Source organism: Balaenoptera ricei, chromosome 11 (assembly GCF_028023285.1).
Source record: "Balaenoptera ricei isolate mBalRic1 chromosome 11, mBalRic1.hap2, whole genome shotgun sequence".
NCBI classification, from domain to species: domain Eukaryota; kingdom Metazoa; phylum Chordata; class Mammalia; order Artiodactyla; family Balaenopteridae; genus Balaenoptera; species Balaenoptera ricei.
In genome coordinates, this window is record NC_082649.1 from 92,988,499 (window position 1) to 93,002,923 (window position 14,425).

Genomic DNA, 14,425 nt, shown 5'->3' on the forward strand with positions numbered 1-14,425 from the left:
ACAAGGCAGCTGCATATATTCGTAGGAGTTGGGTGTTTGCTTACTACGGTAGTTTAAAAATAGTTTTCCAGTTAACGTCTTTTCCCCATAATGGAGATGTCAGGGTAGGTTTACATGATCGTGTAAATGGTCAGAAGTTGTTTATGTAGCTCTGAATTGCTGAGCGACGCTCAGGAAGACCAGGGTTCTGCAAACGCTGGGGCTTTTTCCCTGGGAGAGGAACCCGGCCTCTCTTGGGATTTCTGGACATGCATTCCAGATGAGTTCGAGTCGGCTGGCTTTCCTCTGCCTGTCAGACTCACTTTTCACAGCGTTGTTGAGGGGCTGGGCATTGCTGCCCATCTCTACGGTTACCCTGAGGTTGGAGTTGGGGTGAAAAGAGCCATTTCTGCGAGAAAACAGTAGATGCATACTATAGAATGACCATGGTAACGTCACTGTCCAAAGCACATGTTTCTGAATAACAAAGCTTTCAGTGTGCCCGCACACACCGCAAATGGATCCTTGGACCTACTTCATGGCAAACGTTTCCTCTTCCACACACACACACACACACACACACACACACACACGTTCCGGCTCGAAAGCCCCCTCGTATGGGTGAGACTCCAGGCCGGTAACGCTGCCTGTCTGGCCAATGTCCTCCCCCTAAGGACAGGGAGGTAAAATCTTTCAAAAGCCCCCTCTTCCGGCTTCTCAAGTTTAGGGTCCACCCCCCCCCACAACCCCCCCGCCGCTCCCCGCCAGTCCTCCTGAACTCGGCAACTCTCAGCCCCAAAGCAGAAGTGCTTCCCTGGCCAGGGCGCCTTAATGAGGCCCCGCGTCTCCCGGAGGCCAGAGGTTTGGGTACCGGAGCAGGTCGCGCCTCCTTGCGCCGCGCCCCGCCCCATACTCGGGTTGCAAAGGAAGGCGGCATCGCTTTGGTTTGTTCCCCATCGCTAAGCTGCGCGTCCTCTACACGCCTGTTCCGTAACCGGCTTGATGGTCTTCGGGTGCCTGGGATTCAGGCGAGGTGCCCTTTCACAGCTCTTCTAGCGGGGACCAGGGCTCTTCGCCCGCCGACAGGGCTGGGCAGGTGCAGCCCCCCGGGCGCGCGCCTCCTCCGGTCGCGCACTGAGCATGCTCAGCGCGGCTGCGCGCCGGCGCCCGCCCTCCCCGCGCCTTTCGTTTCCCTCACGCGTCTCACCCTCCTCGACGCTGAGGCGCCGGCAACCTGAACTCCGCCACGCCGGGTTTTTTGAGCAGCCGCGAGCGTGAGGAGGGAGGGGAGCGCGGCACCAGACAGAGCACCGGCTTCAACACCAGGATTGGTCGCAAGTAGGAAGCTTTCGCCACTACACTGGGACCGTCGGACTGTGCCGGCGCCGCACCCGAAGCGGTAGCGGGCTCCGCGCTCAGGTGCTCAGGTAAGTGAGGCGCGAGCTGCCGGGGTCCGCTCTAGCCCGGGTGCGCGCTGACCCGGGCACCCCGGCTCTCGGATTCGGGGAAAGAGCATGGTTCTCGGAGGCTGCCAGGTGGAGAAGGTCTCTTCGGGGCTCCCCCTCCTGCAGGGCTGGAGAGGGGCTGTGGGCCGAACCGCCGTGAGCCCGGTTACCCTGCGGGGTCGGGGCAGCCGGCGCCGGGCGCCCTGAACCCGGAGGAGGCAGGGCACCGAGGACGCCGCCGTCACCCCACGGCAACCCTTCTTCTTTTTAGTCAGAAAATAAGTTTGTTGCGCTGCGAGGCAGCCGCAAAACAAGGAGCCCAGAGCCCGTAATGCTTCGGGAACCCTTAAAATCAGCTCCTCCGGCTGGTTCAGGTTGTAGCGCCGTTTCCGTGCGCCTTCGGCCCCGGCGCACGGTTCTTGGCGAGAGAGTTTCCCTCTGATGTTGTTACGCCGGGCTCCGAGGGCCCAGCTGCAGCCCACGGTAGAGGAAGGCGAACTTGGGCTGAGGTTTGAAGGGACTAAAAGATCAGGATCCCGTAGCCGTGGTGGAAGAAGCCGTGTTAGAACAGACACTGATTTTCGGGGATGCCCACTGTGTGCCAGGCCCAGTGCTAAGCGCTGGGTGTGCAGCGGCGAACCACCTCCACCAGGTCCCCGCTCTTGTGGCACGTACCTGGTGTACCCACGCGCTGCCGACGGAGCTTGTGGGGAGTAGCGTTAATTTTTCAGCAACTTCGGGGGGATTTGCAGTTTCTTTTGAAAGGCCAAGGCAACAACCTCGTCTTCCCTCCGGACCCAGACACCAGCGAGATGTGCGCCGGGCACCCCGCAGACACCAACGGGCTCGCTCTCCTTCTGGAAAGGAGGGCTCAAAACCTGCGTGCATTTCTTCTCATTGTGCTTCGCGTATTTATATATTTTTTGTTTATGAAAGGTGTGGAGGTGAGGGTAGGAGGACGTGGGCTCCTGAATCTCTCAGAACCACTCAGGGCGTCTGATGCATGGGAACATTCTGCAGCACAGCGGAGCTCCTGCAAGGAGGCGGCTCCGCGCGACGCGAAGATTGGGAGGTTGGGTCGTTGGCTGGGGTCTACGGATTTGGAGCGAAGAGGCTTGTGGAGGTGGTCGTAGGGCCAATCAGTGTGACAGATCACCTTGGGTGGGTGGTCTGCGTGGAGGTGGGGTTGGATCTTGGGGTGTGTTGGAGGGTTCTTTGCAGGGAGGAGCTCCTGGGAGGAATGCTCGGCTCGTGGAACTTTTTCTAGTTTTCCTACCGGAATCAACATAGGGGCGGAAACACATTTGTCAGTCTTTTAATTGCTGGGGAAGCTCCTGCAGTTTCCTGTGAAGGGAACTGGGTATTTCAAGGAATAATTCCACATAGCTGATCTGTTTGGACACTTACAATAGTAATTTGGAATGTGCTTTTATTTTTGTATTTTGAAGTTTATGGTTTATGTCCTTTAGGGAGAGGGGCAAGAGAATGAAGACTGTAGATTTCCATGCAGGCAGGTCCACGCAGTAGCACTGTCAGTCGGGCTGATTAGCAAGTTTGTTTTCTCTGTGTCTGCCCAAGTGGGTGAAAAAGAACGTTGTGTCATGGAGGCAGGCACGTTGAGGTAGTTTTCCCAGCATTGATGAGAAAACTCACATTTCACCCATAACTTTATGCTTGCTATCTTCATATTGATTTCACTCAAGACTTGTGTGAATCAACACAAGGGGTGGTGAGAGTATAAGATTGATAAGGATCGAAAACAAGTTCCATGGGAATGTTGTTTTTTGCCACTTTATAAATTGCCATTGATTTTGTTTGTTTGTTTAAACTGACTTCCACTGCTCTGGATTGATGAGGAGGGATCATGATGCTAAGCCCCATGATTATTTTTCAGTCTGGACCCTGCAAGTTTGCTGGCTAGCATGAAAAACTGACCTTTTAAAATTAGGGGCTAAGACTATAGGAGACGCGACCTGCTGTTTAAGGGTGCGGGTCAGAGCCACTTGGAAATTACAATGGAGGCAAGTTTCCTTATTCGCAGCCTTTATACAAACTCTTTTCATTTCCTTTAACCTGGGGGACTTTGTCTCCTCCAGTCAGTTTGCTGCCTCTTTCCCTAGTCATTTCATATTGGTAGGTCATTAAGGGTGGATAGAGAACAAGCCTTTCAAATAAAGTTGGCTTTTTTTGTTTTTAAATCATCCACTTATTTTACCTAGTGCTCTCTCCTTTTTATTCGGAAGCAGGTCTTTGAATATTTTTCCCTTTAAGCACTAAATCTTTTAACTAGATTTTTTTTTTTTTTTTCTTAAAGATACACAGGACATCTGTTACTTCAAGTTAGGTCTTAAAAAAATAAAGGTAGCCTGGACAATTAAACTTCTCAACAGAAAACTCCCCTTTATAATTCTGACTCTTTTCCCAAGTTTGTATGATCATGGTTTTAACGTGTTTGATTCTTCTTTGTTTTATTTGAAGACATAGACATAATATACATTAGTTTCAGTGTTTCTTTTTATCTAAAGAATTTTTTATGAAAACATGCTTTTATATGATTTTAATTGAATTAATCTATTTCACAGTATAAGCTAGGAGATGTCTGTATACACAGATGTGGCGAGTTTTGTTGTTTTCATTTCCCATAACACAGTGTTTTAAGTCTGGTGAAGGAAACCAGATTTATTAACTTAGACTTATTGGTCTTCATATTTTTTAAATTATGTACTATCAGAAGAAAATTTGACTGTAGAGCACTAAAAGTTATTTATAAATTACACACATGTACTGTTATGTTGATATACTACTTATAAAACATACCCAGAAAGAAACTAAAGGATAAATTAAGCAAAGATCATGAAACAGAAGTTCTAATATTCTTTTTCTGTATGTATCCCAGTGGATTGTTTTGCACAGCCCCTAGGGTGTACGCCCAGCTTTGGATATCACTGATGGATTGGTGTTTTTTACCTTTCTCTCCTTATTTGTGGCTCTCTCATTTATCATCTCTGATACTGTAGCCAGTTGCAAAACTGCTAGGAATCTGTGTCTCCTGTAACAGATGAGTTAGGAACACTTGTTTCCCTGTCATGGACTCATAGGTGGATGAAATGAGGCATAAGAGATGAATGTGATCTAGGGGTCTTCCTAGATCTCCCAAATTGGATATACAGATGAAAAAAAAAATGAAGTTTTCATTCAAAGACTAAAGTTCCAGTGGTCAGAAAGTGAGGAAACTAAGGAGTAAATGAGTGAGGGAAGGAAGGATAATTTTTGTGTTACAGTATTTACTGTGTGGAGGGTAGAAAGCCCATTTACCTTGGAGCAGATTAACCTGGACCTAAATGTGGCCCTGCCACTTATTACATTCATGATATTGGACAAGATAGTTCCACAACTTCTGTGAGCCTCTGTTTCCTTAGCTATAAAATTGGAATGACATCTATTTCAAAGCAGTGTGGTAGGTATTATACATAGGAGTACAGGTGTAGAGCTTGGCTGTATTAGATTGGGACGGTTAAAAGCTATAACAAATGAATCGAAACAAAGTGTACTGCCTCAGATGCAACAAATGTATTTCTCATTCATGTAAAGTTCCATAATGCATGATCCTGGCAGCACTCCTCCAAGGTGTGATTTGAAGATCCAGCCTTTGTGCATTCTGTGTCCCTGCCACCTTTAGCAGGTTCACTGTGTTCATCTGCATCAAGCCATTGGAAGGAGAAAGACTTGCAGGGTGTTAACTGCCCAGACGTGGAAGTCATACATATCACTTTTGCTTTCATTCCATTGGCCAGAACTCAGTTATTTATGTGTGTATCTTACTATAAGGGAGTCTGGGAAATGTAGTTTAGCTGTGTTTTCAGGAAGGAGAAAAAAGGCTTGGGGGAATAGCCATCATTGTCTGACATTCTATTATTGTATGTGATATTTCCTCCATGTTCAATAAATGTTACTTCTCTTTTCTCCCCTCCCCCCCACTCCAATCCCCGGTTGTCTTGGCAGAAAAACTGGAACAGATACAAGACAAAGTGATAGAAACAGCTAATACATACATAGTGTTTACTATTTTTGAGGTACTTTTCTAAGCACTTTGCCCCCCTAGATAGGAATTATTATTGTGTCTATTGTATAGATGAGGTAAATTAGGCTTAGAGAAATTAAATCATTTGCCCGACATAGCCAGCAAGTGGCAGAGCTGGGATTTGAACCAAGTTGTACGACTCTAGAATTGCTTTTCCTAGCAGTTTCACTATACTAGATTTTTGTTCTTGTTGCAACGTTTTTCTTATTGTAGCCATTGGACCACCTTTTCTTTTCATTTATATAAAAAAAGTTGGAGGAGAATTAAAAAATCCTAAAGAAGATAAAAGATTGCATCTAATCTGCAATATACTGGAGCAGAATTATATGTGATATTGGTTTATCTTGAATACCTACCAGGAGCAGATAGTTAAAGGAAGACCACCCTCTGCGCCAACTAAATGCTTTCTCATTTCTGATAAACATATTGCCAGGGTTTTTTCCCTGAATTTTAACCTTCTTTTTAAGCCTTCATTTTGGAAATCCTGGGCTACCACTTTTATGCTGCAGTATGTGAAGATAAACTCCTGTTCATCTCCTAGCCCAAGCAAATATCCTTTCTGGTAAGTTCACAACTAAAGCATTCTCTCCTCACCTTCCCTTTGATCAAAGGCATTGCTGTTCATCAACATCCCCAGCTCCCAAGAAGCCTCCCCCTGTTCGCTCAGCTTTGCAAAACTGTTTCAGTATTTCCTGCATGACTGAAGGGACCGCTAGCTATTATCCTAGTATCCTCTGAACAAAGTGACCCCTCTCGCTGTTCTCATCCTGTTGTCCCACTTAGATTAGAGAATCTGCCTCATCTCATCTTTCCTATGCATTTGTCTTTTACAAAAACACCTAGTACAGTTTTGGTTTCCAGTGGCCACAGTGGAAATGTGAGGTGGTCACAGTGAGAGTGGACTTTTTGCCAGGACACTTCATACTTCCACATGATTAACTCATTTTTTTCTTCTTGTTCAGTATGTATTTGTGGCATCTTCACAATTAATTAATGAGAAGACACACATCTTCCCACCATGTAGGGAGGCAGATGTACTGTAAACTTATCAATCAACTCTCAAAAGCCCATGTTCATTTCCTTCTAACTTTCCCTGAACCTCTTGTCCTCAGATATTTGTTTTATTTTGCTTTTTTTCCCCTAAATTTGTCTCCCTTCCAGTATCCCTCACATCCATGCCATTTGTATGTGTGTTTTCAAGCCCCTTCTTGTGATGTAATGGCGTTAGGGAGATGGAGAGGTTTACTCTCATGTTTTTAGACTCCCAAAGAGCTGAGTCCCACAAGGCCTTGTGAAAAGCTAATTCTAGCTGTTGTAACAGATAAACTACATTTTCAGTGACTTGAAAAATCTTTATACTTCTTGCCCATGTGCAGTGCTCACAGTACAGGAGTGGCTTTTCCATGGAGTCATTCAAGGAATCAGGTTCCTCCTCCTTCTGTGGCTTTGTCCTCTCGTGAATCCCCACAGTCCTCTTTGTTCAGACAAGGTGTACGGCATTTGAGGAGAGAAGTGTCCTGCCAGGTTTCAGAGAAGCTTGTTTTAGGCTCAGCCTGGGAACGGTTATCATGGCTCCTGCCCACATTCCACTGGGCAGAACTCAGTCACTTGGCCATTGTTTACATTGCCTCTCTGTCTGGTCTACCCTTGCTGTCTTCTTCCACCATGTTTACTATATTTTGCACGAGGCTCAACTCAAATGTCACTCTGTTAAGCCTCTTTTGATACTACTAAGGAGTAAAGAATGGCTCCCTTCTCTGTACATACTCCTATTGTGTTGTTTTTCATGCCACTTGTATAATACCTATCATGAAAGTGACCAGCTCTCCCAGTTATCCCCAGACTGAGAGGTCCCCAGTGTGCTGGACATTCATTGTTTGTTTGTTTTTTCTAGTTCATCTATTTTATTTTTAGAATGTATTTGTCTTTTTTTTTCTTTTTTTTAAACTGCAGTATAGTTGATTTACAATGTCGTGCCAATCTTTGTTGTACAGCAGAGTGACTCAGTTATATGCATATATACACCCTTTTTTAAAAAATATTCTTTCCATTATGGTTTATCACAGGATACTGAATATAGTTCCCTGTGCTGTACCTTAGGATCTTGTTGTTTATCCATTCTAAATGTAATACTTGGCATCTACCAACCCCAAATCCCCAGTCCATCCCTCCCCCCCCTCCCCCTTGGCAACCAGAAGTCTCTTCTCTATGGACATTCATTGTTAAAATCAGGAAAGTCCTGGGCAAATTGGGACAAGTTCATTGCCATACCTACTACCTTGTAAAGTTACTTCACGTGTCACTCAGTACCATGTGAGTTTCTTGAGACAGTGGATAAGAGCTTGAAATTTGGAGACAGATTTCTTACCAGTCCTGAATCCATTATGTACTAGATGTATTATTGTGTGTGACAGCAAATTACCTACCTTTCTAGGTTTCTGTTTCATCAGCTGTATGATGGGATAATATGCATTTTGTAGGCTTGTTCAGATATTTAAAAGACATGGTAAGTTAACTCACTGAGTGTATTGATGGACATATCCATAAATTTGGGTAGTACCTGAAGGTGCAGGAGTTTGTGAAGACTATGTGCAGTACTGCATGCAAAGTACTTAGTACATCCTAGTACTTAGTACTAGTACGTAGTACTTAGAAAAGCCTAGTAAGCTTCTAATAAACAGTTTTTAATTGACTAATCTTACTTATATTGGAGTATCTCTTGCCTAAAACATGATAGGCACCAAAAGGACAATTAAACTCAATATACGTGTTCATGGAGCATTAATGATATTACAGGAGTTTGGGATAAGGGGAGCAAACAAGTCAGTGAGAGTGGTTAGGAAATATTTGGCAAAGATCTTCTGATGTTTGAAACTTGAAAAAGCAAGAGTTGGCTGCAAGATTAGTTTTTTGTTTTGACAGAGTTTTATTTTTCTTTCATATTTAAAGCCAGAATCAATAAATTTCATGGTTTGGAAAGTGAAAATGTTTTTCCATATTTAGGCAGGGTCAGTTTCAGCTCATAATTCTTAAAATGCCTTTTTTTTTTTTTTTTTTTTTTTTACTGTTAATTAAAAAAAGTGGTGCATTTCTGTGAAGGGAATTTGGTTCATGAGAAAGTGAGGGTTTGGATGGCAGCACGCCTGATTCCACAATGAATTTGAGGTTCTAAAAAATGTATCCAGAAGTCTCCTTTGTTTTTACTACAATAAAATAGCTTTTCCACCGTTGGGCTAAACTTTTGTGTATAAAGTACTTTCTACCCTGCACAACTGTACTAATATAACTTTGGTAATTCATGTTGCCTATCCCTTTTAGGTTTGCCATGGAAATTTCTAATGAGGACAGGTGTTAACCAGTGTGCTTATGCTGAAATGGGTCCCATTTGGAGGAGAAAAAAATAAAACAAACAAAAAATGACGTGACTCAAATCCCCTATAGGGCTTGATTCTAGGCATACTGCCATCATTTTGAGTTGTACAAATTTATATTGTCATCTGTTATGATTGCTCTTCAACTAGCAAATACAAATGTGGATATTTTTGTCTTTAGTGACTCATTTGATTAGCTATTAGCTAGCTATTGATTCTAGACTCCATGCAGATCAGTGAATTAATTGGGAGTCCAAGCAGTACTTTTATGGTATTTAATTAGGTGAATGACATCCTTAAAGAGAGAATATTTACTTAAGTCATGTTTCTAATTCCTAGTAAAAATTATAGCAAGAACATGGTTATCTAGAATTCTTGGAATTAAGTAATGGTAAATAGAGGTTTGTCTTTAGTCTAACAATAGTGCTTTTTAAAAAATGGAAATCCATGTAAAACTATATTACTTTCCCCTTTAAACAGGCAGCTAAATATGATTTACTTCTTGACACAGATCACTCTGATGAACATAGTCTAGTAGTTTAGACTAGAACATTGATTGGCCTTTGAATCAGACCCACCTGGATTTGTTCTGTCACCAGCTGTGTGATCTTGAACATGTTCTTAACCCTTACAAGGCACTTTTAAAAATCTGTAAATTGAAGTTGATCATGCCTACCTTGCAGAGAGGCTGTGAACATTAAATGATGTGAGTTTAATACTTTCGTACAGCGCACACAATACATTCTAAGCACTAAGCAAATTAACCTTATACTATACTCTTGGCAGTTTATACAGAACACGGTACATACAGCTGCTTTCTATATTTGTTGAGACAATGAATGTTATACCAGACTGTGCAACAGGATCCCATCAGGTGCTGGTGAAACATAAGTCCCTATGTCGAGTGACCTCTGTCTGCTTTCCTCTGCCTTTCAGGTGGTCATATATGATTCCTTGCTTTGGTGAACGAGCCATTTCTACTTACTTATTCTTATCGTTTGTGCAGTAGAAAAAACCAAATATACAAGCCATTCAAACTATATTTAATGGTTTGAATAGTTCTGAATGAGGCTCTGAAGGGCTCTTCCCTCCCCCCCTTTTTGTGAGAGAACAGTACGGATATTTCATATCCATTTTTTTTCTTTTTTAAAAATTTTTATTGAGGAATGGTTGATTTACAATGTTGTGCTAGTTTCAGGTTACAGCAAAGTGAATCTGTTATACATACAGATATATCCACTCTTTTTCCCATATAGGTCGTTATAGAGTATTGAGTAAAGTTCCCTGTGCTCTACAGTAGGTTCTTATTAGTTATCTATTTTATATATAGTAGTGTGTATGTGTCATATCCATTTTCACTCTTCTCAGCTTCCCCTTCCCCTACTTCCTGACTGGGGTACTGAGAGGTACAGTAGAAATAGAAAATAACTTTCTTTGATAGTATTGTCACATGTATTTGTGATATGCTTTGTAGCAGCAGCCTGTTTGTGAAGATTTCTGTGTTACAGTTGTGGAAGGTTGGCTAGCTTGCCTGTGGTACAGTAAACTTCATTCAGAAGTCTGTACTCTGAGTACATGATCTTTACTGTATAAAAAAGTTCCTTTTATTTTCTTTAGCACATTTCAAGTTCTCATTTACCATTTACTAGAACCTATCTAAAAATTCCTAGTCTGTTCCCTTTATTTTCTTTCTTGAACCTAATGGTCAGAGTTGGAGACATTTCAACAATTCTAGATACTGTTAAGGTGGTGGTAAGTTATATATGTGCTCTATGTAACATGGGTTTATTGTGAATTCGTATTTCCATGAACTCTACTCAATTCTTTTATTAGTAACAATTTACTAGTATATTGTAGTTTTTATTTTGTGTTGTAACTGAAATTAGTACTTTTCTTTTAGACATTACTGTTATTCAAAGCAGCAGTCTTCTTCTGAATTAATGAGCTTTTACAAATTTTAGTAATTTTCTTATAATGTAGCTCCTTAAATCAATATATTAAGATTAACGCTTAAGAACAGGGACATAATATAATACAGTCCCCATAATAATGAATTCCATGTTTTAGGTTGGGATTCAGTCTCCACAGATGGAAACACTGTTTTATGTGATGTAAAAGAAAGGCAGTAGGCAGACTTGGTGATTGAAAATGATTTGATGATTCAAATTCTGGCTCTACCACTTATATATTTGTAAGATTAGACCAAATTATTTAACACCCCTCAGCTTCATTTTTCTTATCTGTGTAATGTGGGTATTCTTGTAGGGTTGTGAAGACTAAAATGAGCTAATGCTATATACACATAGCCTGGTGCCAGGCATATAATTAGATTATCCCTAAAAATGTTGAGTTTATCATTATGATCTTATTCTTCTCATACAGTTATTCAATATGATATCTATGTTGTTGATGAAATATGTGAACGTTATGATTTACAAACTTGAAATATTATCTTTTTAAAATACTCAATAAAGTGATGTATATTTGTTCCTGTGTCTTTATCCATGGATAGACAATGTGATCTCCCTTGGCTGCATAGAAACAGAGGAAGGCATCCTTTCCATAGCACGTTGTTTTATGGTTGAGCATTACAGAGAGCCACTGTATCAGGACTGAGATGCGATTAGCACTGTTTGAGATTTCATTTTGGAGAAATGGTTTTGGCTATGATCAAGAGTCTTATTTATTATAAAGAATGAATTACTGAATAGGCTCTCATCTGTATTCTTTCTACTTCAGCTATAGCCCATCTTACCATGCTGCAAAAAGAAATGCTGACATGTGACAGAGTAGAAATATAAAAATGTTTCCAGTTGCTCTCAGTCAAATGTGTTTGAAATTTTTAAAAAGGTTTACACAATTTTAAAAAAATGTGTGATACTGACAGTATTGGGGAATGAATTTCTGTTTACTTGGGAGAATATCAGTCTACATAGTCTCTTTATGGGTGCTTTGAATTTCAAAATTTAGCAGGCATAACAGTAATGACTGGTATATTACTAACATGCTTGCAATGAAGGAGTTTTACATATTTGAAGAGAAACAAGCTAATGTTATTTTATTTTCCATGTGTTTGTATATAATGAAATATTTTTAGTAATTTTATTTTGAATGCTTCTCTACTTCCTCCTTGTTTGTAGGTTTACTGTGTAGGTTTTTGAAATTCAAAACTACTTATATCATATATTGTTTTATTTATAGTTCATCATTTAACCTCATTACTTAGATATTTTAATTACTTTTATATTTGTTTCTATAATTTCTAACACATACAGTGAGAACTTACTGTTTTTCTTTGTGTTTTACATCCCTCCCCACCCACTATCTACTAAGCTAACTCACATCCAGATCTTAATTCATTGACAGACTTCCATCTATTAATTTAAAACCTATAGAATCTAAGTTTTGGGCTTTGTATGGAAAATTGTATGGAAAAAGCTGCAGGCTTCTAATCATTCATGCCCTGGTGTTCTCTGCTGTTAGATTATTTCCCAAATGAACTATGAATCACAGTTTTTAGGTGATTCTTTGGAGCACCAGACCAAGTGTTCATGAATGTCCTAAAGTATACATTTTCAGTGGAAATGGTGGTAGAATTCCTGCCATTTCTGGCTTCTTGGGCTTTCAGATGTTAGAAAGAGCTACAGAAACATAATTATACTGCTGGATTTCACCACTTCCAATTATTTGAATTACCTGGAGTGAGTAACTGAAGGGGTGGAGGGGCTGTTTCTCTTATATCTGAAAATAATATAATGAATTGTCCATCAATAGGGATTATTTGAGTTTGCTATTGATCCTTGATGTTGTGTACCCTACTTCTCATTGACTAAGAACATCCGTTTTAGCGAGGCCTAGGTATACAGGGTAGGTATACGGTGTGTAGTTCAGAACAGAATATCATTCCTATGGGTAATTTTCCCAAGACCTTACTGTCATTGTTGTCCATAGATGAGTATTTCATGGGAGTTTGTGCGAAATGCAGAACTTTGACCGCCACATCACACCTACTGTATCAGAATCTTCATTTTCTCATGTGATTTGTATTCACATTAAAGATTGATAGGCATTGATTTACCTCATATTCTTTTTTAAAAAATAATTTTCTTATTTATTTTACTTTAAAAAAAAAACTTATTTATTTATTTATGGCCACACCATGCAGCTTGCAGAATCTTAGTTCCCTGACCAGGGATTGAACCCACACCCTCAGCAGTGAAAGCACCGAGTCCTAACCACTGGACCACCAGGGAGTTAAGATTTACATCATATTCTTAACTAACTGAACCAACTGGTTCCCTGCTGCTAGTTATAAGTGGCAAACATATACTCAACATGCTTAATTATATATATATATATTAAGGACCCAATACTGCAGGATTAAAGATAGGTACAGTAGGCTAGTAGCACTTGGCCAAAGGATGATCAGAATCTAGATGGGTAGATAAAATATATAGATATGTAACTCACATCCATTGTAGCTAACATCAGAAATTCAGGTAGAATATGGTCAACGTGAATGGAATAGACAATGCTTTAGAAATCATTGTAGGGAAGTGGTTTTATTTCTTGGAAACATGTTCTCATCATGTTCTTGTTGAAGCTCTTAGCAGTAGAGTATCTCAAGCCATTTTTGCTTATGTTGAGGTCAGGATCTCGAGTACAATATCTACCATCTTACCCATCATTGTAATTGATCAGGCTTTAGTGAGTTCTTACATAGCCTCTCTCTCTCTCTCTATATATATATATGTATACACACACACATATATATATGTATATATACATATATATATATATATTTGTGTATGAAGAGACACGTATAATGTGCTTTCAAGGAGCTATTTGCTTGATGTGAAAAGAAAACTCAGATTACAATGTGATGTGGGATATTATGGTGGCAGTTGCAAAGAGATTATGGGGAAGAATTGATAATTGAGTTAAAGTGAAAAGATGGACAGAATTTGCAGGTTGGGTTTAGAAAGAACACTTAAGAAAAAGGATATAGTGTGTACAGTGGCATGAGGTCATGAGAGAAATGGCATGTTCAGGGAATGGCAAAGAGCTGAGTGTGAGTGGACCTTAGGGATGTAGGAGGGTGGCGGCAGGATATTCACCTTATACAAATGCATAGCCTAGAATGTGAATGATGCCCCAAGAGTTGGGCAAAGAACAAACAAAGATAGTGTGATTAGTGCATCATGGAATTGTATAAAGTAGCATCTTTGGGGAATAAGAGAAAATTGAGCTGTATCCTTTAGGCCATAGAAAGCCATTACACGATTTTAAAGGGCTGGAATGACGTCAGATTGCTAAATTTGAAAAACTTGTCCAAATTTAATGTGGAAATCTGAATGATGGGCTGGGGGTGGTGTGTTGAGTGGCATCTGTAACCTAAGCTTTTAGATGTGTGCCTGACCTATGAATATTTCTTATTTCCTATTTTCTGATCATGTTAATTATGTAAGATTACAGTAAACTAGGTACAAAAGTCCATTCACATTTTATTTATATAAAATATTTATACTTGTTGAATGTATTTCATATTT

At 40.7% G+C, this 14,425-nt stretch overlaps 1 protein-coding gene across 4 annotated transcripts in view; it reads left to right on the plus strand.

The window, feature by feature from the left end:
• The first annotated feature begins 1,286 nt into the window (after positions 1–1,286).
• The window catches only part of CNTN4 (contactin 4), a 957,860-nt gene continuing 944,721 nt past the window's right edge, over positions 1,287–14,425 (plus strand). For all 4 annotated transcript variants that reach the window (XM_059937717.1, XM_059937718.1, XM_059937716.1 and 1 more), the window contains exon 1: positions 1,287–1,406. The gene's annotated coding sequence lies outside the window, so the exon portion shown is untranslated. The remainder of the gene's footprint in view (positions 1,407–14,425) is intronic.